Genomic DNA, 23,388 nt, shown 5'->3' with positions numbered 1-23,388 from the left:
AAAACTACAGGCTACAATATTCTATATTACATATACTATACTACAATATTCATCTCTGATGAATAGTGATGCAAAAATTCTCAACAAAATACTAGTAAACTGAATTCAGCAATACATTGGAAACATCATTCATCATGATCAACTGGGGTTTATCCCTGGGATGCAAGGATGGCTCAACATGAGCAAATTAATCAATGTGCTACATTATATCAACAGAATGAAGGATAAAAACCATATGATCATTTCAATTGATGCTGAAAAACTATTTGATAAAATTCAACATTCCTTCATGATAAAAATCCTCAAAAAAACTGAGTATAGAAAGAACAGACCTCAACATTGCAAAAAGATCATCATGCAGGCACGTAGTCATCAGGTTATTTCAAGGCAAGACAAAGGAAAGAATCTTAAGAGCTGTGAGGCAAAAGTATCACATAAACTATAAAAGAAAACCTATCAGATTAACAGCAGATTTCTCAGGAGAAACCTTACAAGGTAGTAAGGATTGTGTCCTATTTTTAGCCTCCTTAAACAAAACAATTATCAGCCAGGAATTTTGTATCCAGTGAAACTAAGCTTCATCAATGAAGGAAAGATACAGTCTTTTCCAGACAAACAAATGCTGAGAGAATTCACCATTACCAAGCCAGCACTATAAGAACTGCTCAAAAGAGCTCTAAATCTTGAAACAAATCCTCAAAATACACCAAAATAGAACTTCCTTAGGCATAAATTTCACAGGATCAACATAACAATAACACAATGAAAAAGGCACAAAGTATTCAGGCAACAAATAGTACGATGAATAGAATAGTACCTCCCATCTCGATACTGACATTGAATGTAAGTGGCCTAAATGCTCCACTTAAAAGATACAGAATAGCAGAATGGATAAGAGTTCACCAATCAAGTTTCTGCTGTCGTCAGGAGACTCACCTAACACATAAAGACTCACATAAAGTTAAGGTAAAGGGGTGGAAAATATATTCCATGCAAATGGATACCAAAAGCAAGTGGGAGTAGCTATTCTTATATCAGACAGAACAAAACAACAGCACTTAAAAGACAAAAAGGGACATTACATAATGATAAAAGGACTAGTCCAACAGGAAAATATCACAATCCTAAATATATATGCACCTAACACTGGAGCTTCAGCATTTATAAAATAAGTACTACTAGACCTAACAGCTCTAGACAGGTCATCAAGACAGAAAGTCAACAGAGAAACAATGGACTTAAACTATACCCTACAACAAATTACTTAACAGATATTTACAGAACATTCTATACAATAACTGCAGAATATACATTCTATTCATCAGCATATGGAACATTTTCCAAGATAGACAATATGATCGGCCACAAAACAAGTCTCAGTACATTTAAGACAATTGAACTTACATCAAGTACTCTCTCAGACCATAGTGGAATAAAATGAAATCAACTCTAGAAAGAACCCTCAAAACCATTTAAATACATAGAAATTAAATAACCTGCTCCTGAATGATTATTGGGTCAAAAATGAAATCAAGATGGAAATTTTAAAAATTATTTGAATTGGATGATAATAGTGACACAACCTATCAAAACATCTGGGATACAGCAAAAGTGATGCTAAGAGGAAAGTTCATAGTACTAAATGTCCACATCAAGAAGTCTGAAAGAACATAAATAGACAATCTAAGGTCACACCTCATGGAACTGAAGAAACAGGAACAATCCAAACACAAACACAGCAGAAAAAAAGAACAAAGATCAGAGTAGAACTAAATGAAATGGAAACAACAACAACAACAACAACAACAAAATACAAAAGATAATGAAACAAAAAGCTGGTTCTTTGTAAAGATAAATAAAATTGATAGACCTTTAGCAAGATTAACTAAGAAAAGAAGAGAGAAGATCCAAATAAGCTCAATTAGAAACAAAATGAGAGATACCACAACTGATACCACAGGAATACAAAAGATTATTCAAGGTTACTATGAACAGTTCCATGTGCATAAACTAAAAAACCTAGAGGAGATGGATAAATTCCTGGAAATATACAACCCTCTTAGATTAAACCAGGAAGATATAGAATCTCTAAACAGACCAATAAGACGCAGCAAGATTGAAATGATAATTTAAACATTGCCAACAAAAAAAGGTCCAGGACCAGACAGACTCACAGCTGAATTCTATCACACATTGAAAGAGGAATTGTTACCAATAGTCTTGACACTATTCCGAAAGACAGAGAAAGAGGGAATCCTCCCTAAATCATTCTATAAAGCCAGTATCACCCTAATACCAAAACCAGGGAAAGACATAAAAAAAAAAAAAAAAAACTACAGACCAATATTCCTAATGAACATAAATGCAAAAATCCTAAGGAAAATGCTAGTGAACCTAATTCAATAGCATATCAAAAAGATAATCTACCATGATCAAGTGGGTTTCATACCAGAGATGCAAGGATGGTTTAACATCAATAAATGGTTTAAGTTAATAAATGTGATACAACACATAAACAGGAGTGAAAACAAAAATCACATGATCATCTCAATAGATGCAGAAAAAGTATTTGACAAAATTCAGCATCCATTATGATTAAAACTCAGCAAAATCGGCATAGAAGGGACATACCTTAAGGTAATAAAAGCCATTTACAACAAACCCACAGCCAACATTATACCGAATGGGGAAAAGTTGAAAGCATTTCCCCTGGGAACTGGAACAAGACAAGGATGCCCACTTTCACCACTTCTATTCAACATAGTACTGGAAGTCCTAGCCAGGGCAATCAGACAAAAGAAAGAAATAAAGAGCATCCAAATTGGTAAAGAGGAAGTCAAACTGTCACAGTTTGCTGACAATATGATCATATATCTACAAAACCCTAAAGACTCATCCAAAAAGCTCCTAGAACTGGTAAATGAATTCAGAAAAGTTTCAGGTTACAAAATTAATGTACACAAATCAGTAGCTCTGCTACACACCAACAGTGACAAAGCTGAGAATCAAATCAAGAACTTAACCCCTTTCACAATGGCTGCAAAAAATAAAATAAAATTCTTAGTATATCTAACCAAGGATGTGAAAGACCTGTAAAAGGAAAAAAACTACAAAACACTGCTGAAAGAAATCATAAATGACACAAACAAATGGAAACACATCCTATGTTCATGGATGGGTAGAATCAATATTGTGAAAATGATCATACTGCCAAAAGCAATCTATGAATTCAATGCAATTCCCATCAAAATACCATCGTTCTTCACAGAACAAGAAAAAACAGTCCTAAAATTCATGTGGAACCAAAAAAGAGCCTGCATAGCCAAAGCAAGACTAAACAAAAAGAACAAATCTGGAGGCATCACATTACCCAACTTCAAACTATATTATTAGGCCATAGTTACCAAAACAAAATGGTACTGGTATAAAAATAGGTGCATAGACCAATGGAACAGAATAGAAAACCCAGAAATAAAGCCAAATTCTCACAGCCAACTGATCTTTGACAAAGCAAATAAAACATAAATTGGGAAAAGGACACCCTGTTCAACAAATGGTGCTGGGATAATTGGCAAGCAAAATGTAGAAGAATGAAACTGGATCCTCATCTCCCTCTTATACAAAAAAAAAAAAACTCAAGATAGATCAAAGACTTAAATCTAAGACCTGAAACCATAAAGATTCTAGAAGATAACATCTGAAAAACCCTTCTAGACTCTGGCTTAGGCAAAGACTTCATGACCAAGAACCTGAAAGCAAATGCAACAAAAACAAAGATAAATAGATGGGACTTAATTAAACTAAAAAGCTCTGCACAGCAAAAGAAATAATCAGCACAGTTAACAGACAACCCACAGAGCGGGAGAAAATCTTCACAATCCATACAGCTGACAAAGGACTAATATCCAGAATCTACAAAGAACTCAAACAAATCAGCAAGGAAAAAAACCCAAAGAATCCCATCAAAAAGTGGGCTATGGACATAAATAGATAATTATCAGTAGAAGATAAACAAATAGCCAAGAAACATATGGAAAAATGCTCAACATCACTAGTTATCAGGGAAATGCAAATCAAAATCACAATGTGATATCATCTCACTTCTGCAAGAATGGCCATAATAAAACAAAATCAAAACATAATAGATGTTGGCATGGATGCAGTGAAAAGGAAAAAGTTTTACACTGTTGTTGGGAATGTAAACTAGTACAACCACTATGGAAAACAGTGTTGAGATTCTTTAAAAAACTAAAAGTAGATCTACTATTTGATTCAGCAATCCCACTACTAGATATCTACCCAGAGGAAAAGAAGTCATTATACAAAAAAAGATACTTGCACACACATGTTTATAGCAGCACAATTTGCAATTGCAAAAGCATGGAACCAGCCCAAATGTCAATCAATGAGTGGATAAATAAAATGTGGTGGAGACAGAGGACAAGATGGCCAAATAGGAACAGCTCCAGTCTGCAGCTCCTAGTGAGACCAACGCAGAAGGTTAGTGATTTCTGCATTTCCAACTGAGGAACCTGGCTCATCTCACTGGGACTGGTTAGGTAGTGGTTGCAGCCCATGGAGGGCAAGCAGAAGCATGGTGGGGTGTCACCTCACCTGGGAAGTGCAAGGGGTCAGGGAACTCCCTCCCCTAGCCAAGGGAAGCCATGAGGAACTGTGCCGTGAGGGATAGTGCTATCTGGCCCAGATATCATGCTTTTCCCATGGTATTTGCAGCCTGTAGACCAGGAGATTCCCTCGGGTACCTACACCACCAGGGCCCTGGGTTTCAAGCATAAAACTGGGCAGCCGTTTGGGCAGACACTGAGCTAGGTGCACAAGGTTTTTTTGTACCCCAGTGCCTGGAACACCGGTGAGACAGAACCATTCACTCCCCAGGAAAGGGAGCTGAAGCCAAGGAGCCAAGTGGTCTTGCTCAGCGAATCCCACCACCATGGAGCCCAACAAGCTAAGATCCACTGCCAGTACAGCAGTCTGAAGTTGACTTGGGACACTGGAGCCTGGTGGGGGGAGGGATGTCTGCCATTATTGAGGCTTGAGTAGGCGGTTTTCCCCTCACAGTGTAAACAAAGCCGCCAGGAAGTTCGAACTGGGTGCAGAACCCACTGAAGTGCAGCAAAGCTGCGGTATCCAGACTGCCTCTCTAGATTCCTCTTCTCTGGGCAGGGCATCTCTGAAAGAAAGGCAGCAGCCCCAGGCAGGGGCTTATAGATAAAACTTCCATCTCCCTGGGACAGAGCACCAGGGAAAAGGGGTGGCTGTGGGTGCAGCTTCAGCAGACTTAAATGTTCCTGCCTGCCAGCTTGGAAGAGAGCAGCGGATCTCCCAGCACAGTGCTCAAGCTCTGCTAAGGGACAGATTGCCTCCTTAAGTGGGTCCCTGACCCCCATGCCTCCTGATTGGGAGACACCTCCCAGCAGGGGTCGACAGACACCTCATACAGGAGAGCTCCAGGTGGCATCTGGCAAATGCCCCTCTGGGACAAAGCTTCCAGAGGAAGGAGCAGGGAGCAATCTTTGCTGTTCTACAGCCTCCGCTGGTGATACCCAGGCAAACAGGGTCAGGAGTGGACCTCCAGCAAGCTCCAGCAGACCTGCAAAAGAGGGGCCTGACTGTTAAAAGGAAAACTAACAAACAGAAAGCTATAGCATCAACATCAACAAAAAGATGCCCATGCAAAAACCCCATTCAAAGGTCACCAACATCAAAGACCAACGGTAGATAAGTCCATGAAAATGAGAAGAAAACCAGCATAAAAAGGCTGAAAATTCCAAACACCGGAATGTCTCTTCTTCTCCAAAGGATCACAACTCCTCATCAGCAAAATAACAAAACTAGACAGAGAATGAATTTGATGAATTGACAGAATTTTCTGCATCTATTGAGATAATCATGTGGTTTTTGTCATTGGTTCTGTTTATGTGATGGATTACATTTATTGATTTGCATATGTTGAACCAGCCTTGCGTCACAGGGATGAAGCCAACTTGATCGTGGTGGATAAGCTTTTTAATGTGCTGCTGGATTCCGTTTGCCAGTACATTATTGAAGATTTTTGCATTGATGTTCATCAGTAAAAGTAAAACACTCCTTAGCAAGTGCAAAAGAACAGAAATCATAACAGTCTCTGAGACCACAGTGCAATCAAATTAGAACTCAGGATTAAGAAACTCACTCAAAACTGTACAACTACATGGAAACTATACAACCTGCTCCTGAATGACTACTGGGTAAATAATGAAATTAAGGCAGAAATAAATAAGTTCTTTGAAACCAATGAGAATGAAGATACAATGTACCAGAATTTCTGGGACACAGCTAAAGCAGTGTTTAGAGGGAAATTTATAGACCTAACTGCCCACAGCAGAAAGTGGAAAGATCTAAAATCAACACCCTAACATCACAACTAAAAGAACTAGAGAAGCAAGAGCAAACAAATTCAAAAGATAGCCAAAGACAAGAAATAACTAAGATCAGAGCAAAACTGAAGGAGATGGAGAAACAAAAAACCTTTCAAAAACATCAATGAATCCAGGAGGTGGTTTGTTGAAAAGATTAACAAAATAGAAAGACTGCTAGTCAGACTACTAAGGAAGAAAAGAGAGAAGAATCAAATAGTCATGATAAAAAAAATGATAAAGGGTAGATCACCACTGATCCCACAGAAATACAAACTACCATCAGACAATACTATAAACACCTCTACGCAAATAAACTGGAAAATCTAGAAGAAACGGATAAATTCCTGGACACATACACTCTCCCAAGACTAAACCAGGAAGAAGTCGAATCCCTGAAGAGACCAGTAACAAGTTCTGAAATTGAGGCAGTAATTAATAGCCAACCAACCACAAAAAAGCCTAGGACCAAATGGATTCACAACTGAATTCTACCAAAGGTACAAACTGGAGCTGGTACCATTCCTTCTGAAACTCTTCCAAACAATAGAAAAAGAGGGAATCCTCCCTAACTCATGTTATGAGGCCAGCATTATCCTGATACTAAAACCTTGCAGAGACACACACACAAAAGGAAAAATTCAGGCCAATATCCCTGATGAACATTGATGCAAAAATCCTCGATAAAATACTGGCAAACTGAATCCAGCAGCACATTAAAAAGCCTATCCACCACGATCAAGTTGGCTTCATCCCTCGGATGCAAGGCTGGTTCAACATACACAAATCAATAAACGTAATCCATCACATAAACAGAACCAAAGACAAAAACCACATGATTTTAAAACCTGATACTAAAACCTTGCAGAGACACACACACAAAAGGAAAAATTCAGGCCAATATCCCTGATGAACATTGATGCAAAAATCCTCGATAAAATACTGGCAAACTGAATCCACCAGCACATTAAAAAGCCTATCCACCACGATCAATTTGGCTTCATTCCTGGGATGCAAGGCTGGTTCAACATACACAAATCAATAAACGTAATCCATCACATAAACAGAACCAAAGACAAAAACCACATGATTTTCTCAATAGATGCAGAAAAGTTCTTTGATAAAATTCAACACCCTTCATTCTAAAAACACTCAATAAGCTAGTTATTGATGGAATATAGCTCAATATAATAAGAGCTATTTATGAGAAACCCACAGTCAATATCATACTGAATGGGCAAAAGCTGGAAGCACTCCCTCTGAAAACCAGCAGAAGACAAGGATGCCCTCTCTCATCACTCCTATTCAACACAGTATTGAAAGTTCTGGCCAGGGCAATCAGGCAAGAGAAAGAAAGGAAGAGTTTTCAAATAGGAAGAGAGGAAGTCAAGTTGTCCTTATTTGCAGATGACATGATTGTATATTTAGAAAACCCCATCATCTAAGCCCAAAACCTCCTTAAGCTGATAAGCAACTTCAGCAGTCTCAGGATACAAAATCAACGTGCAAAAATCATAAGCATTCCTACACACTAATAATAGACAAACAGCGAGCCAAATCAAGAGTGAACTCCCATTCACAATTGCTACAAAGAGAATAAAATACCTAGGAATCCAACTTACAAGGGATGTGAAGGATCTCTTCAAGGAGAACTACAAACCACTGCTCAAGGAAATCAGAGGGGACATAAACAAATGGAAAAACATTCCATGCTCATGGATAGGAAGAACCAATATCTTGAAAATGGTCATACTGTCCAAAGTAATTTGCAGATTCAGTGCTATCCCTATCAAGCTACCATTGACTTTTTTCACAGAATTAGAAAAAACTACTTTAAATTTCACGTGGAGCCAGAAAAGAGCCCATATAATCAAGATATCCTAAGCAAAAAGAACAAAGCTGGAGCCATTACGCTACCTGACTTCAAACTATACTACAAGGCCACAGGAACCAAAACAGCATGGTGCTTGTACTAAAACAGAGATATAGAACAATGTAACAGAACAGAGGCCTCAGTAATGACACCACACATCTACAATCATCTGATCTTTGACAAAGCTGACAAAAACAAGCAATGGGGAAAGGATTCCCTATTTAATAAATGGTGTTGGGAAAACTGGCTCGCCATATGCAGAAAACTGAAAATGGACCCCTTCCTTATACCTTATACAAAAATTAATGCAAGATGGATTAAGGACTTAAACATAACACCTAAAACCATAAAAATCCTAAAAGAAAACCTAGGCAATATCATTCAGGACATAGGCATGGGCAAAGACTTCATGACTAAAACGCCAAAAGCAATGGCAACAAAAGCCAAAATTGACAAATGGGATCAAATTAAACTAAAGAGCTTCTACACAGCAAAAGAAACTATCATCAGAGTGAACAGGCAACCTACAGAATGGGAGAAAAAATTTGCAATCTATCCATCTGACAAAGGGCTAATATCCAGAATCTACAAGGAACTTAAACAAATTTACCAGAAAAAAACAACCCCATCAAAAAGTAGGCGAAGGATGTGAACACAAAATTCTCCAAAGAAGACATTTATGTGGCCAACAAACATGAAAAAAAAAAGCTTATCATCATTGGTCATTAGAGAAATGCAAATCAAAACCACAATGAGATACAATCTCATGCCAGTTAGAATGGCGATCATTAAAAAGTCAGGAAACAACAGATGCTGGAGAGCATGTGGAGAAAAATAGCTTTTATGCTGTTGGTGGGAGTGTAAATTAGTTCAACCATTGTGGAAGAGAGTGTGGCAATTCCTCAAGGATCTAGAACCAGAAATACTATTTGACCTGGAAATCCCATCACTGGGTATATACCCAAAGGTTTATAAATCATGCTGCTATAAAGACACATGCACACATATGTTTATTGCAGCACTATTCACAATAGCAAAGACTTGGAACCAACCCAAATGCCCATCAATGATAGATGGGATAAAGAAAATGTGGCACATATACACCATGGAATACTATGCAGTCATAAAAAAGGATGAGTTCATGTCCTTTGCAAGGACACGGATGAAGTTGGAAATATTCTCAGCAAACTAACAGAGGAACAGAAAACCAAACACCACACATTCTCACTCATAAGTGGGAGTTGAACAATGAGAACATATGGGCACATAGAGAGGAATGTCACACATTGGGGCCTGTCTAGGGGTTGGGGGCAAGGGGAGGGATAGCATCATTAGGAGAAATACCTAATGTTGATGACGGGTTGATGGGTGCAGCAAACCACAATGGCACATATACACCTATGTAACAAACCTGCACGTTCTGCACATGTATCCCAGAACTTAGAGTGTAATTTTGAAAAAAAAGAAAATGTGATATATATGTATATATGCCATGGAATACTACTCAGCCATAAAAAGGAATGAAATAATGGCATTTGCAGTGACCTGGATGGAATTGGATACGGTTATTCTAAGTGAAGTAATGGAAATTGGAACGGAAATTTCCAAACATCGTATGTTCTCACTCATATGTGGGAACTAAGCTGTGAGGATACAAAAGCATATGAATGACATATTGGACTTCGGGAACTTGGGAGAAAGGGAGGAGGTGACCACGGGTAAAAGACTACACATTGGGTACAGTGTACACTGCTGTGGTGATGGGGGCACCAAAATCTCAGACATTACCACTACAGAACTTATTCATGTAACCAAACACCACCTGTTCCCCCAAAATCTATTGAAATATAAAAATTAAATGTAAAAAAACAACATCATAAAATCAGTAGCATTTCTATATGCCAACAGTAAACAATGTGGAAAAGAAATTTAAAAAGTAATAACATTTACAATAGCCACAAATAAAATTAAATATCTAGGAATTAACTTAACCAAAGAAGTGAAAGAGTGTTACAATGAAAGCTATGAAATACTGATGAAAGAAATTAAAGAGGACACCAAAACATAATTTAAAAATTCCATGTTCATGGATTGGAAGAATCAGTATTGTTATGATGTACACACTACCCAAAGCAATCTACAGATTCAGTGCAATCCCTGTCACAATACCAATGACATTCCTTGCAGAAATAGAAAAAAGAAATCCTAAAATTTATATGGAACAACAAAAGACCCAGAATAAAGTGAAGAAATCACACTATCTGACTTCAAATTACACAGAGAGCTATAGTAATCAAAACAGCATGGTACTGACATAAAAACAGACACATGTATCAATGGAACATAACGGAGAACCCAGAAACAAATATACGTACCTACAGTGACTTCATTTTTGACAAAGATACTAAGAATATACAATGGGAAAAAGATAGTCTCTTCAATAAATGGTGCTGGGAAAACTGGATATCCATATGCAGAAGAATGAAGCTATACTCCTATTTCTCACTGTATAAAAAATCAAATCAAAAATTGATTAAAGACTTTAAGACCTCAAACTATGCAACTACTACAAGAAAACATTGGGGAAAATCTCCAGGACACTGGTCTGGGCAAAATTTTCTTAAACAATACCCCAAAAGCATAGGCAACAAAAGCAAAAATGGACAAATGGGATGACTTCAAGTTAAAAATGTTCTGCACAGCAAAGGAAACAATCAACAAAGCAAAGAGACAACCCACAGAATGAGAGAAAATATTTGAAATCTATCCCTCTGACAAGAGATTAATAACCAGAATATATAAGGAGCTCAGATAACTCTATAGGAAAAATTATAATTATCGGATCAAAAAATGGGCAAAAGATTTGAATAGACATTTCTCAAAAGAAAACATACAAATGGCAAACAGGCATATGAAAAAGTGCTCAACATCACTGATCATCAGAGGAATGCAAATCTAAACTACAACAAGATATCACCTCACCCCAGTTAAATGGCTCATATCCAAAACAGGGAATAACAAATGCTGACAAGGATGTGGAGAAAAGAGAACCCTTGTACACTGTTGGTGGAAATGTAAATTAGTAAAACCACTATGGAGAACAGTTTGGAGGTTCCTCGAAACACTAAAACTAGAGCTACCATATAATCCAGCAATCCTACTGGAGTCGGATTCAGTATACTAATTCAGTATACTAATTCCATTCAGTATACTGAAGAGATATCTGCACTCCCATGTTTGTTGCAACACTGTTCACAACAGCCAAGATTTGGAAACAACCCAAGTGTCCATCAACAGATGAATGGATGAAGAAAATGTGGTACATATACACAATGGAGTACTATTCAGCCATAAAAAAGAATGAGAGCCTGTCATTTGCAACAACATGGATGGAACTGGAGGTCATTATGTTAAGTGAAATAAGCCAGGCATGGGAAGACAAACATCACATGTTCTCACTTATTTGTGGGCTCTAAAAATCAAACAATTGAATTCATAGACATAGAGAATAGAAGGATGGTTACCAAAGGCTGGGAATGGTAGTGGGGGACTGGGGAAGGGCAAGAGGGGATGGTTAAACAGGTACAAAAAATAGTTAGAAAGAATGAATACAACCTACTATTTGATAGCACAACAGAGTGACTATAGTCAATAATAATTGTACACTTAAAAATAACTAAAAGAGTGTGATTAGATTGTTTGTAGCACAAAGAGTAAATGCTTGAGTGATGGATACCCCATTCTCCATGATGTCATTATTTCACATTGCATGCCTGTATCAAAACATCTCATGTACCTCATAAATAGATACATCTACTATGTATCTGCAAAAATTAAAAGTAAAACACATTAAAAAGACATAAGGGTTTAATTCTCTCACAGAATGTTGGTTTGGGAAGGAGTGGCTCAGACAAACACAGTGTCCACCTAGCAGAGATACCAAGAAGGTCTTGGGGTCATGAAGGTCAACTATTAATGGTTCAAGTCAAACCACCAGAACAATCTGGTGAAACATCACTTCCATCACTCTGTAGTTCAAGGTAAGTTTGGGGACTGGAAGGACAGTATTCAGTGCAGCTCTCCAAAGCTTCAGTCCACAACCCAAGTCCCCACATGTAGTTCAACTTCCCACCCCACCCCCTCCCCCAATTATTAGTCTCTTTACAGAAACGACCTGAGGAGGGTCTCAGATCTTCAGGCTTTTGAGTGTTTTCTCTTTTTGAAAAAACCCAAAGGCCCTAAGGGCAGGATGCCGAAATATCAAATTGTACAAAAACACTCAACTTCCAACTATTCAATAATAGCTCATTATGTCCATAGAGTGGTTGACAACTCCCTTTCAGTCTCTATCTTCAGAAATCAGCTACTGTCTGTTTAATGTACTATCTTTCGTCTCAGGCAATGTTCTTGAGGGCAAGCAACAGAAACTGAATTGGGCTGCTTATGCAAAGAAATAATTTATCAAAAGGATAGAATAAAATACCAGAGAAAACCATGTTCAGAAACTATTATCCTGAGGCCAGGCATGACGGCTCATGCCTGTAATCGCAGCACTTTGAAAGGTCGAGGCGTGTGGATCACTTGAGGTCGGGAGTTTGAGATGAGCATGGCCAACATGGTGAAACCCTGTCTCCACTAAAAATACAAAAACTAGCTGGGTGTGGTGGTGTGTGCCTTCAGTCCCAGCTATTTGGGAGGCTGAGGCAGGTTGCAGTGAGAACCCGTGGAGGTTGCAGTGAGCCAAGATGGAGCCACTGCACTCCAGCCTGGGCAATAAATAAAGGCTCGGTCAAAAACAAAACAAAACAAAAAAAACCACCCAAAAGTACAAAACTATTATCCTGGAGAAAGACCCCATTTTGCCACAAAATGGAGTTAACAAAATAGCATTTGCTCTGGAAGTGAAGCACTTGGTGCTGGGACTTGTTTATCTCTGGATCAGGCTATCTTGGGGGACCATCATTTTCTTTCCCCCCCTCTTGGAAACTACATCTTGCTGTCCCAGTATCACTGCTAAATAACTATCTTCAGGTCCTGCTTTTTTGGAGCCCCACCTTTGGAGGCAAAGCCAGGAGTGGATACACATGATTGGCAGAGCCTAGGCCCATGCCTTTACTGTCAGTGGAGTCTTGAAAGCAAGTTTCTGGTAGTTTTAGATTTGATAGAAGGAGGTTGTATAATATTTTTCACCTCAGGCTGCTATAACAAAATATCATAGTCTGTGTGTCTTAAACAACAGACACTTATTCCTCACAGGTCTGGAGGCTGGGAAGTCCAAGATTAGTAAAGATTAGTAAGGGCCTTGACCCTGCTACTAGCTTCCAGGTGGCTGTCTTCTCCATGTGTTCTCCCATGGCAAAGAGACAGATGGAGAATAAGAGAGAGAGAGAGAGAGAGAGAGAGAGAGAAAGTGTGTGTGTGTGTGTGTGTGTGTGTGTGTGTGTGTGTGTGTTCTGGTCTCTCTTCTTTTTCTTATAAGGATACCAGTGCTATTACGGGGGCCCTACCCTCATGACCTCATCTAAACCCAAGCACCTCCTAAAAACACCACCTCCAAATACCATGATATTGGGGACTTTCGATATACTTTTGGGGAAGGATGCAGACATTCAATTCATAAAAGAAGTGGACTGTGACTGCCTTGAAATCTCATAGTTGGAGGATCCCAAAATAACAACAAAAGTGTTTAGGTGTTAACAGCTGAAAATAATGAAAAAAGCACATAACATCTTTTTAGTTAGACCAGTGATTCTCTGGGAATTATTTTGCTTATCCCTATTCAGGGATATTCATAACGTCTAGAGACAGTTTTGGTTGTCACAACTGGAAGATGTGTTAGTAGTGTCTAGTGAGTAGATGCCAGGGATGCCACTGAACATTCTACAATGCACAGGACAGCCCCCAACAGCAAAGGATTAAATGGCCCCAAATGTTAGTCATGCCATGATGGAGAGACCCTGAGTTAGACTGAAAGCTCCATGTGGGTAAAGACCCTCTCTGGCTTTTCTTACCTTTATGTCCTGACAACCATCAAAGCATGGACTCTACATGTTCAATAGATAAACAAAAGAGGTGGTGAATTAAGATATTTTTGATTTCCCACTAGTTTTAACAGAAAAGGGACCAAGAAATTCTTCTTTCTTTTTGCTTGGCTTCTTCCTGGCCACCGTGTCTTCTAACACGTGGCTGTCCATGAAGCAGACACCTGATACATACTTATCAAATCAATACATTCAAGGCAAAATCCAGAGTCTAAGTAATGCCTACAAAACCCTAAATAATCTGGCTTTTTGTTCATTCTTCAGCCCCCTTTCCATCCATTTTTCCCTCTGCTCACTCTGTAGTGAGCACCCAACAACCTCACTGGCTTCCTTGATGTCCTTTCTGCATGTCATCCATGTTCCTGTTCCCTCTGTCTGGAATGTTCTCTGCCCACCCCACTCTGCCGATAGCCACAGGCTCATTCTCTCGTCCCCCATCCAAATCTTTACTAAAATGACCTTTTTGCAATTAGACTTAAGGTGATGACCCTTGGTAAAGAAACACCTACCACCCCACCCTTGGCATTCCTGATATCTTTACACTGTTCTTTTATTCCCCACATCCCTGATAACTCATTATATACTTTACTAATACGTTGTTTGCTGTTTATTATCTGTCTTCCTCCACTAGAGTAATGTTTTCATTTATCTTATTTATGATGTATATCAAGTACCTAGAGTGGCGTCTGACACATAGAGGTGATCAATAAATGTTTGTTGAATGAATAAATAACTGAATCAACCCCAAAACATGGAACAGAGTGAAAATACAAATTGTTTCCCCAAAAGACTTGCTAAAATTCACAGAATGACAGACCCATTGTGGTGCAACAGATGCATAGGACGTCTGCATGTTTGGCAATGTTGGGAGCCAATGCTGGAAGCAAAGCACTGACCTGCCAAATACATCCTCTTGAGGTTTCTTGTGTACCAGACAGGACCCCAGGGCTTCCAAAAATAGCCTCTATTTCTCACAAGTCTATGAAGGAAATATTAGAGTTCAGATTTTACAATTGAGGAAACCGGGACTCAGGGAGATTAAGTGGCCTTCCCCAGGGGCAATAGAGCTGGAAAGTAATGGAGCTGAAGAAGTGAGCTGGATTTTTCTGATTCCACAACTCATGACTCTGAACCCTACTTGCAAGGGCATTGAGCCTCGCCTGGTGGGGCAGTTCTCTTGGTGTTAGATCTCTGGAATCTGCACCAAATGACTATGGAGAGGTGAAGAATGTCCAGATTAAGAGGCAAAAAAAAAAAAAGGCAAAATCATAGACACCAAACAGGATACCTCTCCAAACCACCATTTAATTTTCTGACTGCTGAATAGTAATACAATACTGTATTGTGCACATTCAACAATTTCATATTAGCCATCTGATTGGCACCTCGCTACAACCCAATGCGTTATTTAGACCAGAAGATTTATGTCTATATTCCAGGCAAAGCAACAGAGGTGTGGAATGATGTAGTGACTTGTTCCCATATGCCTAGGATTGGAATTTAGTGTTCTTTCTGCTAGTCTACCTTGCTGTGCAATATCAATCGGAAAAAGAGCCATTTTCATAAACAAAAAAATACAACTAGGTATGTACTTGCATGTGCATACATGCATGCATGCATATAAACATACGTGTGTTTGTGTGTATACATGTAAGAATATATGTCTTTGTGTGTGCACACAAATGTATACATGCATGCGTGTTTGTGTATGTGCACGCATATCTGAGTGCATACAAGACCCAGACGCTAACCTCAAAAGCAACACCCCATTGACTGCTTCAGCTGTTAGGTTCTCTACATGCTCCAGATACATTTGGAATTCAAGAAGAGATGGGTGGGTGCTAAGAAACACCCTGAATGAGATGAGTCAAGACATCTGGTCTCTAGACCTGCCCTTTTCACTTTCCTCATTTACCTAACCAGGAGTTTGGCCATGTGATATCTGAAATTGATGGATTCTCTGACCCTGACCTCAGCCTCTGTGTTTCTGCAAGCTGTTCTCTCCTCACACTAGTTTGTTCTCTTTGACCAGTTAATTCCTTATGTCCTGACTTGAATCCTACTTCCTCAAGAAAGTTATCCTTTCTTATAGAGTCCTCTGCTTTCCTTTTATGGCATTTAGCACAGCAGTTTAAAAACAACCTTTTATGGCCGGGTGTGGTGGCTCACACCTGTAATCCCAGCACTTTGGAAGCCCAAGGCAGGCGGATCATGAGGTCAGGAGATCAAGACCATCCTGGCTAACATGGTGAAACCCCATCTCTACTAAAAATACAAAAAATACAAAAAAAAAAAAAAAATTAGTCGGGTGTGGTGGAGGGTGCCTGTATTCCCAGCTACTTGGGAGGCTGAGGCAGGAGAATGGTGTGAACCCCGGAGGCGGAGCTTATAGTGAGCCAAGATCGCACCACTGCACTCCAGCCTGGGCCACAGAGCGAGACTCCGTCTCAAAACAAACAAACAAAAACATCCTTTATTTGTGTGTTATCTGATCAAAGTCTATCTCCCCTGGTAGGCTGAGGCTTCCACAAGAATGGGAGTCTTGTGACTTCTCCTCAGGGCTGAGCCCTGAATTGTCTTTAGAGCTCCATCATTCTGTGTTGAGTGAATGAATGTAGGACAGGACCTGGATTTGAACTCAGTTTCCACCAATAAGAACTTGTGTGAGAAGTAGCACCATCTAAAGATCAATAAACCAGCAAGTGCTTTCTCTCTGTAGCAGCATTTTAAGATTAACCATATTTATGACATTTTGGCTTTTGACTAGCTATTCCAATGCTTGTAGCAGATTAAAATATATATATATATATTTCAGTATGCTTTAAATATATATGTAAGTAATCTTTTACACATAAATTTCGGTAAGCTTTACAAAATATTTTACATATAATATTATATAAAGCTTACCTATATATATATATATATATATCATTAAGCGTTTTGTGAATCTGTGACATAAATATCAGATACCCCAAATTCTTCATTCCACTGTAGCCTTGTTTTTCTTCTTTATACCTGTACTGTATAAGATGTGGCCAAAAGCTCTTGGAATTATTTTAAAAATTAGAAATACTTATCCAAATGAATTGAGTATAACTTTACAATGTTTCTTGGGAATGTCTATTTGTGGAGCCACTTTAGCTAACCACACAGGAAACGTCATCTCATGACCTGTAATTTCACCCTGATTTAAACCAAAATGTTCTACCCAGCTTGGTTACTTTCTTTCTTCCTCATACTTGATGCCAAATGACTTTTGATCCATTTCAGAAGTTAAAATCACACTGCAAAGATGAAAACTGACTGCAATCAACGCTGTGCAAAATATCCTTGAGACTCCAATGGTCTAGCAATGGGTTATATACACAACCTCTCAGGGTGACCACTTTGAACATGGTAGCATTCATATGATTTGTTTTTTAAGATAGCCAAATTGCTTGTAGAGTCATAACTCACAATTTCTTGGAGCGAGATCATTAAGATAAAAGCTGTTTTTACCTAACTTTTCTTAAAACATTTGATTTAATACTTTGATATTATGCGTGGGAAATGGATCGGTAAAAAAATGCTATTTATCAATGTATCTGTTTAACCCAGTAGGCTGTAATGTCAGAAGGGTAGAGATCATGTCTCTCATAATGACTGTTTTGTCCCCCAAAACAAGCATACTTACCTAGAGGCAATGCAACATAGTGGCAATACATTCTAGTTTGCTCAAGACGGTCTGCATTTACTCTGGGGTGTTCTGGTGTAATTTTTAATAGCACGTCCTTTTACTCTTGAAAATGTCCCAGTTTGGGAGATGAATTATATAGCAGTAAGTGTTTTTGACTGTATCATGGGTGAAATAATGGATGAATGACTAACCAATGATTCACGTATCTATCACATCTGAGATATGAGATGAGTTGATCAACTGACTCTCTGAAAACAAAAGGCCCTTATCTCTAAGGGCTGATTTGTGTGGTGTAAAAACTCTCACTGTGACTGATTTCAGGCTACCAATTTTATATCGGTGAAGTAGGAGTGAGGAAGGGTTGTCTGAGCTGGTACAAGCTGGCTCCACCAGACCACTGTCCCACATTTGCGAGACACCAAAATAAAAATGGGCATCTGGTTTGTTCCAGGGATGACAGTAAATAAAGTTTAACAACTGATATGACATGGGTACCAGTCCGTCAGAATGGATGCTGGTCTAAGCATCATGGCTCTGGCTGCATGGGGATTAAGCCACCACTTTGATCTTTGGTAAGTGACAGCACCTGTCCTGTGCTCTCACTTACCAAACTTACTTAGTTTTTCAAAGGTGGGGCAAGAACCACAGCAATCTGACTTCCAGGTCCTCATAGCAATCTTTTGGTGTTTCCTGGAATTTTAAACAGGAGTAGTCCTCCCCTGTGTGTGGTGTACTCTCTGAAGGTTGTGAGTGGATCACAGAGCATCATAGATCCATGCTGGGAACTCCTGCTGGCCTGCCCTACTGGAGAACATTCCACAGCTTCTCTGTTTCCTTGATGTGAAATTGAACTGTAAAGGAGTTAGACAACATAAGCTAAAAGTATTCTCAACCTCCCTTTGATTTTGGTAGAAAAAAAGGTTTTTTTAAGATAAAATAAAATATACTCCCAGGCCATCACATCACACTTCTTAGAAGATGTGGGCCAACTTTCAACTCCATCAAGAAATAGGTAATTCATCTAGTAGACGAACACATTAGTTAAAGGTAAATGAGGGCAAATCAAAACCCTTCCTTGGCATCTTGAAGGGTGGTTGGAGTGAAGCTGTGTGAAGCTGCTACTTTGATGCTGGAATGTATCCATTTTCTCTGCAGAGAACAAAGACTCAGCAGGCAACATTCCTGAAGGTTGTCAGACTCCTTAGATAGTTGATTCCTGGAAGTCAGTGTCGGACATGCCTAGTAGACAGGAGGAGGGAAATGGTGGTATCACCCGTTTAGAGAGGATCTAGTATTTGACTGGAACTGACTGTCACCTACATTGTATGATTCGAAGGCATTCAGAACTCCCATATTCCACATCAGGGTCAACTTCATAAGTGTGTGACCTTTGCAGATGCACAGTGCTCTGTGGTTGGAAGGGCCTTACCCTTTAGTGCTCTGCTGTTGCCATCTTGAAATTCTCAATAACTTTTAAACAAGGGCCCCAGAATTTTTATTTTGTACCAGGTCGCACAAATTGGCTTGTGTCTTTCAAAAGGGTCACTAAAAGAGCTGAGGTTATAATTTTTCAAATTGTGCATCCCAGAGACCTAGAATTGCCATCAAAATACACTATGAGTTACTATATTAGTCTGTTTTCACACTGCTCTAAAGAGCTACCTGAGACTGGGTAATTTATGAGAAAAGAGGTTTAATTGACTCACAATTCAGTGTGGCTGAGGAGGCCTCAGGAAACTCAGAATTATGGCAGAAGGTGAAGGAAAAGCAAGGCACATCTTCCCGTGGTGGAGCAGGAGAGAGCAAGCAAGGGAGGATCTGCCATGCACTTTTAAACCATCAGATCACATGAGAACTCACTCACTATCATGAGAATGACATGGGGAAACTACCTCCATGATCCAATCACCTCCCCTCAGATCCCTCCCCCAACACATGGGAATTGCAATTTGACATGAGATTTGGGTGGGGACACAGAGCCAAACCTTACCAGCCACTGCAAGATGAAGAAGTATGTATTATGTTAATCAGGAGGAATCATAGGTTTCCTTACCTGTCAGCAAGGATACATCTATGTGAACAATTGACATAATTGATCAGAAGTCATAGTTGAAAGGAAGCAACTGGGGTACAGGAGAAGTGGCACAGCCCATAAAAGGTGACGAGAATAATGAGTGGCTTGTGGTGAAAGCCCAAAATATACAACACAAAAGCAAAGACAAGCTTTCCAAACTGACAAATGTTATTTCCACACGGCTGTCCATGATTCCCTGAATTTGCTTCCATCTCTTCTTTTTCTCCTTTTCTCCATCCCTTGACTCTTTCATATGAGCATTCAACCAACCTTTATGGTAGACAATGAAAAATGTAATAAGAAGGATACTGAAAAGGTACTCTTGTAGTTCAGAAGAGGAAGACATCCCATCTAGGTGACAGGAAGATGCATTTCTGGGAGTTGGCATTATAGCTGGTCCTTGAGAGATGAGAGTGACTTGGAGACAAGGTGAAGGAAAGGTTTCTAAGGAGAGAGGACAGTGGAAACAAAGGCATGAACCAAGAAAACCTGGGGGTGATCATCAAGAACAGTGCCTCGCTTTGTTCTGCTGGAGCCCAGGTTCATGATAAGGAGTAGTGGGAAGCAGAGCTTTCATTTCTTCCTCTATTGATTCCCTTCCTAAATATTTCAGATGAGCAGAAGCCACAGTTTAGAGAAAGAGGCGTTTAACCAAGTAACTGGTCCTGAGTGACTAGTCTTATCTCTTCCTTGTGCTGTGACATATTGTAATTCCCAATTTGGAGAATGCATCAGTCAGGACAAGCTCAGTCATATTGTAGTAATAAACAACCCACACATTTCAGTGACTTGAAAATGTTAACAAAGTTGTCCCAGTGCAGTGGCTCACGCCTGTAATCCCAATACTTAGGGAGACAGAGGTGGGCGGATGATGAGGTCAGGAGATCGAGACCATCCTGGCTAACATGGTGAAACCTCATCTCTACAAAAAATACAAAAAATTAGCTAGGCATGGTGGCAGGCACCTGTAGTGCCAGTTACTCTGAAGGTCAAGGCAGGAGAATTGCGTGAACCCAGGAGGTGGAGCTTGCAGTGAGCTGAGATCGCGCCACTGTACTCCAGCCTGGGCGACAGAGCGAGACTCTTTCTCAAAAAAAGAAAGAAAGAAAGAAAGAAAGAAAGAAAGAAAGAAAGAAAGAAAGAAAGAAAGAAAGTAAGTTAACAAAAGTTTTATTTTCATTCATGCTATGTGACCCCTGCAGATCCTCTGGGGACCCTGCTCTACTCCAAGCTGTCCTTGGCCAGGGATTCAGACTGAAGAAGCCCTTACGGCTTGGAGCTTTGCCTGTTTCCCTGAGAGGTGGAAAGAACAAGAGCAAATCATACATTGATTCTTAATGGCTTTTGCCCAAAGGGGACCTAGGTCACCTGCACCCACATCTCATTGGCTAATGCAAATCTTATGATCACATCCAACTTCAAGGAGCCAGGAAAGATGCAGTCTTACTGTGTACCTAACAGAAAAGATGCTAGAAATATTTGATCAATGGCACTCGTGAAGACTACAGAGAATCTGAAGGTAATTTTTTCCAAGATATCCAAACAACTGCCTCAGTCTATGTATACTATGACTAGATGAGTAGTTTTTTGCAGTTTCATATTTTGGTGCTTTGGCAATTTAAGTTGATTATGGAATTTATTTACCTATTTCAATGAGAGTTTAGATAAATTTACTTTAAAAACTTCTTACCACTAAAACAATTCACCTGGGTGCTGTAGGCATTCTCATCCTTCCCACTCTCTTTTATTTTTTGCCACTCTGCACTGACATCTATTGTTTGTAACTATAGGATCAGTATTACTTACGTATTAAACTAAAATTTTCTCTAGCTCAGGGATGCATCACCACTTTCTTTACCTTTGCCATGACAGACATTACTAATCAATCACAGTCCTTTTTTTCCGCTGATCCCAATTTGAACCCTTCTCATTAAGAGTGTTCCAGCTAGCCACTGCCACTTGATCAGAGCTTTAAAATGAGATAAAACCAATTTATCATCTTATAACAGGAAAGAAATGCTGTTTAAAACCCAGACTGCTTCCTAAAAAACCAATAACATATTAATAGAAAGGCCTTTATTCTTTCACATATTGATTGATTTATATATTCCTTCCTTAACAAGCATTTATTGAGTACCTGCTATGTACCCAGATATTGTTCTGGGCACTGGGAATGCTGATGGGCATAACAAACATGGCCCCTTCTCCCATGGAACTCATATTCTGATACTGGTAAGCATGCCAATGAGTTTGTGTATGCAAGTTTGGGAGCAAGAGAACTGTACTGCAAGATACAGGAAAGAAAATTCATACGGGAGAAACCTGATTTGGAAAGTCCAGAGGAGGAGCTGAGAGCCTGAACACTCCATAGGGAAATCCAAGAGAAGAAGAAATAGTTCCAGCATTTCCATCTTCATTCACCCTAAAGGTCAAATACATTGATGAGTACTTACACATATATTTGTTAAGGTTTGATTGTTTACCTTTCACTGAGGTCGCTTCTTCTTTTTTTTTTTTTTTTTTTTTTGAGATGGAGTCTTGTCCTGTTGCCCAGGCTAGAGTGCAGTGGCGCGATCTCGGCTCACTGCAAGCTCCACCTCCTGGGTTCATGCCATTCTCCTGCCTCAGCCTCCCGAGTAGCTGGGACCACAGGCGCCCGCCACCACACCTGGCTAATTTTTTGTATTTTTTTAGTACAGACAGTGTTTCACCATGTTAGCCAGGATGGTCTCGATCTCCTGGCCTCATGATCTGCTCGCCTTGGCCTCCCAAAGTACTGGGATTACAGGCATGAGCCACTGCGCCCAGCCTGAGGTCGCTATTTTTATAGATTCATTCATTCATTCATTCATTCGCTTGTTTCTTTATGTAGTTAATTATTTTCTCAGCACTTACTAGGTGTCAGATAATAGACAGTTCCACAGGAGTTTAAATACAAATCAGAAGAAATTCTACCTTAAAGGAGTTCCCATGTTGAAATTTAGGAGGCTAGGCAGGAACGGTGTGGGGGCAACTGAGGAGCAAATAATTACTTGGTAGAGCAGGAATAGAGGTGATGGTGCCACAGAGGAATGAGTGATCACCTTTGGTTGCACAGAAAAGGCTCTGCAGAAGGTGGAGGAAAGTGAGGGGAATCTTCCATGAGGAAGAGAAGGCCAAGGGTATTTTAAGCAGAGGGAAGGGTACAGTAGAGCACAGAATGGCAGACTGGAGTGAATCTGGAGAGTTCAACAGGAATCAGCAGCTTTGGAATGTTGAGGCAAGACACGAGGTGGGGAAGATCTGTGGACTTAAGCCAGGGGAATCAA

At 39.6% G+C, this 23,388-nt stretch overlaps 1 protein-coding gene and 1 long non-coding RNA gene across 2 annotated transcripts in view; one reads left to right on the top strand and one right to left on the bottom strand.

Annotated features, from left to right (window-relative positions):
• LOC106999014 (uncharacterized) overlaps positions 1–23,388 on the top strand; it is a 240,779-nt gene that overhangs the window by 14,893 nt on the left and 202,498 nt on the right. The gene's annotated exons all lie outside the window — the stretch shown is intronic.
• LOC144341337 (uncharacterized) overlaps positions 1–23,388 on the bottom strand; it is a 30,116-nt gene that overhangs the window by 6,469 nt on the left and 259 nt on the right. The window lies entirely within an intron of this gene.

The sequence above is a fragment of the Macaca mulatta genome, chromosome 6 (genome assembly GCF_049350105.2).
Source record: "Macaca mulatta isolate MMU2019108-1 chromosome 6, T2T-MMU8v2.0, whole genome shotgun sequence".
Lineage (NCBI taxonomy): Eukaryota > Metazoa > Chordata > Mammalia > Primates > Cercopithecidae > Macaca > Macaca mulatta.
This window is presented reverse-complemented; position numbering and strand designations above follow the sequence as displayed.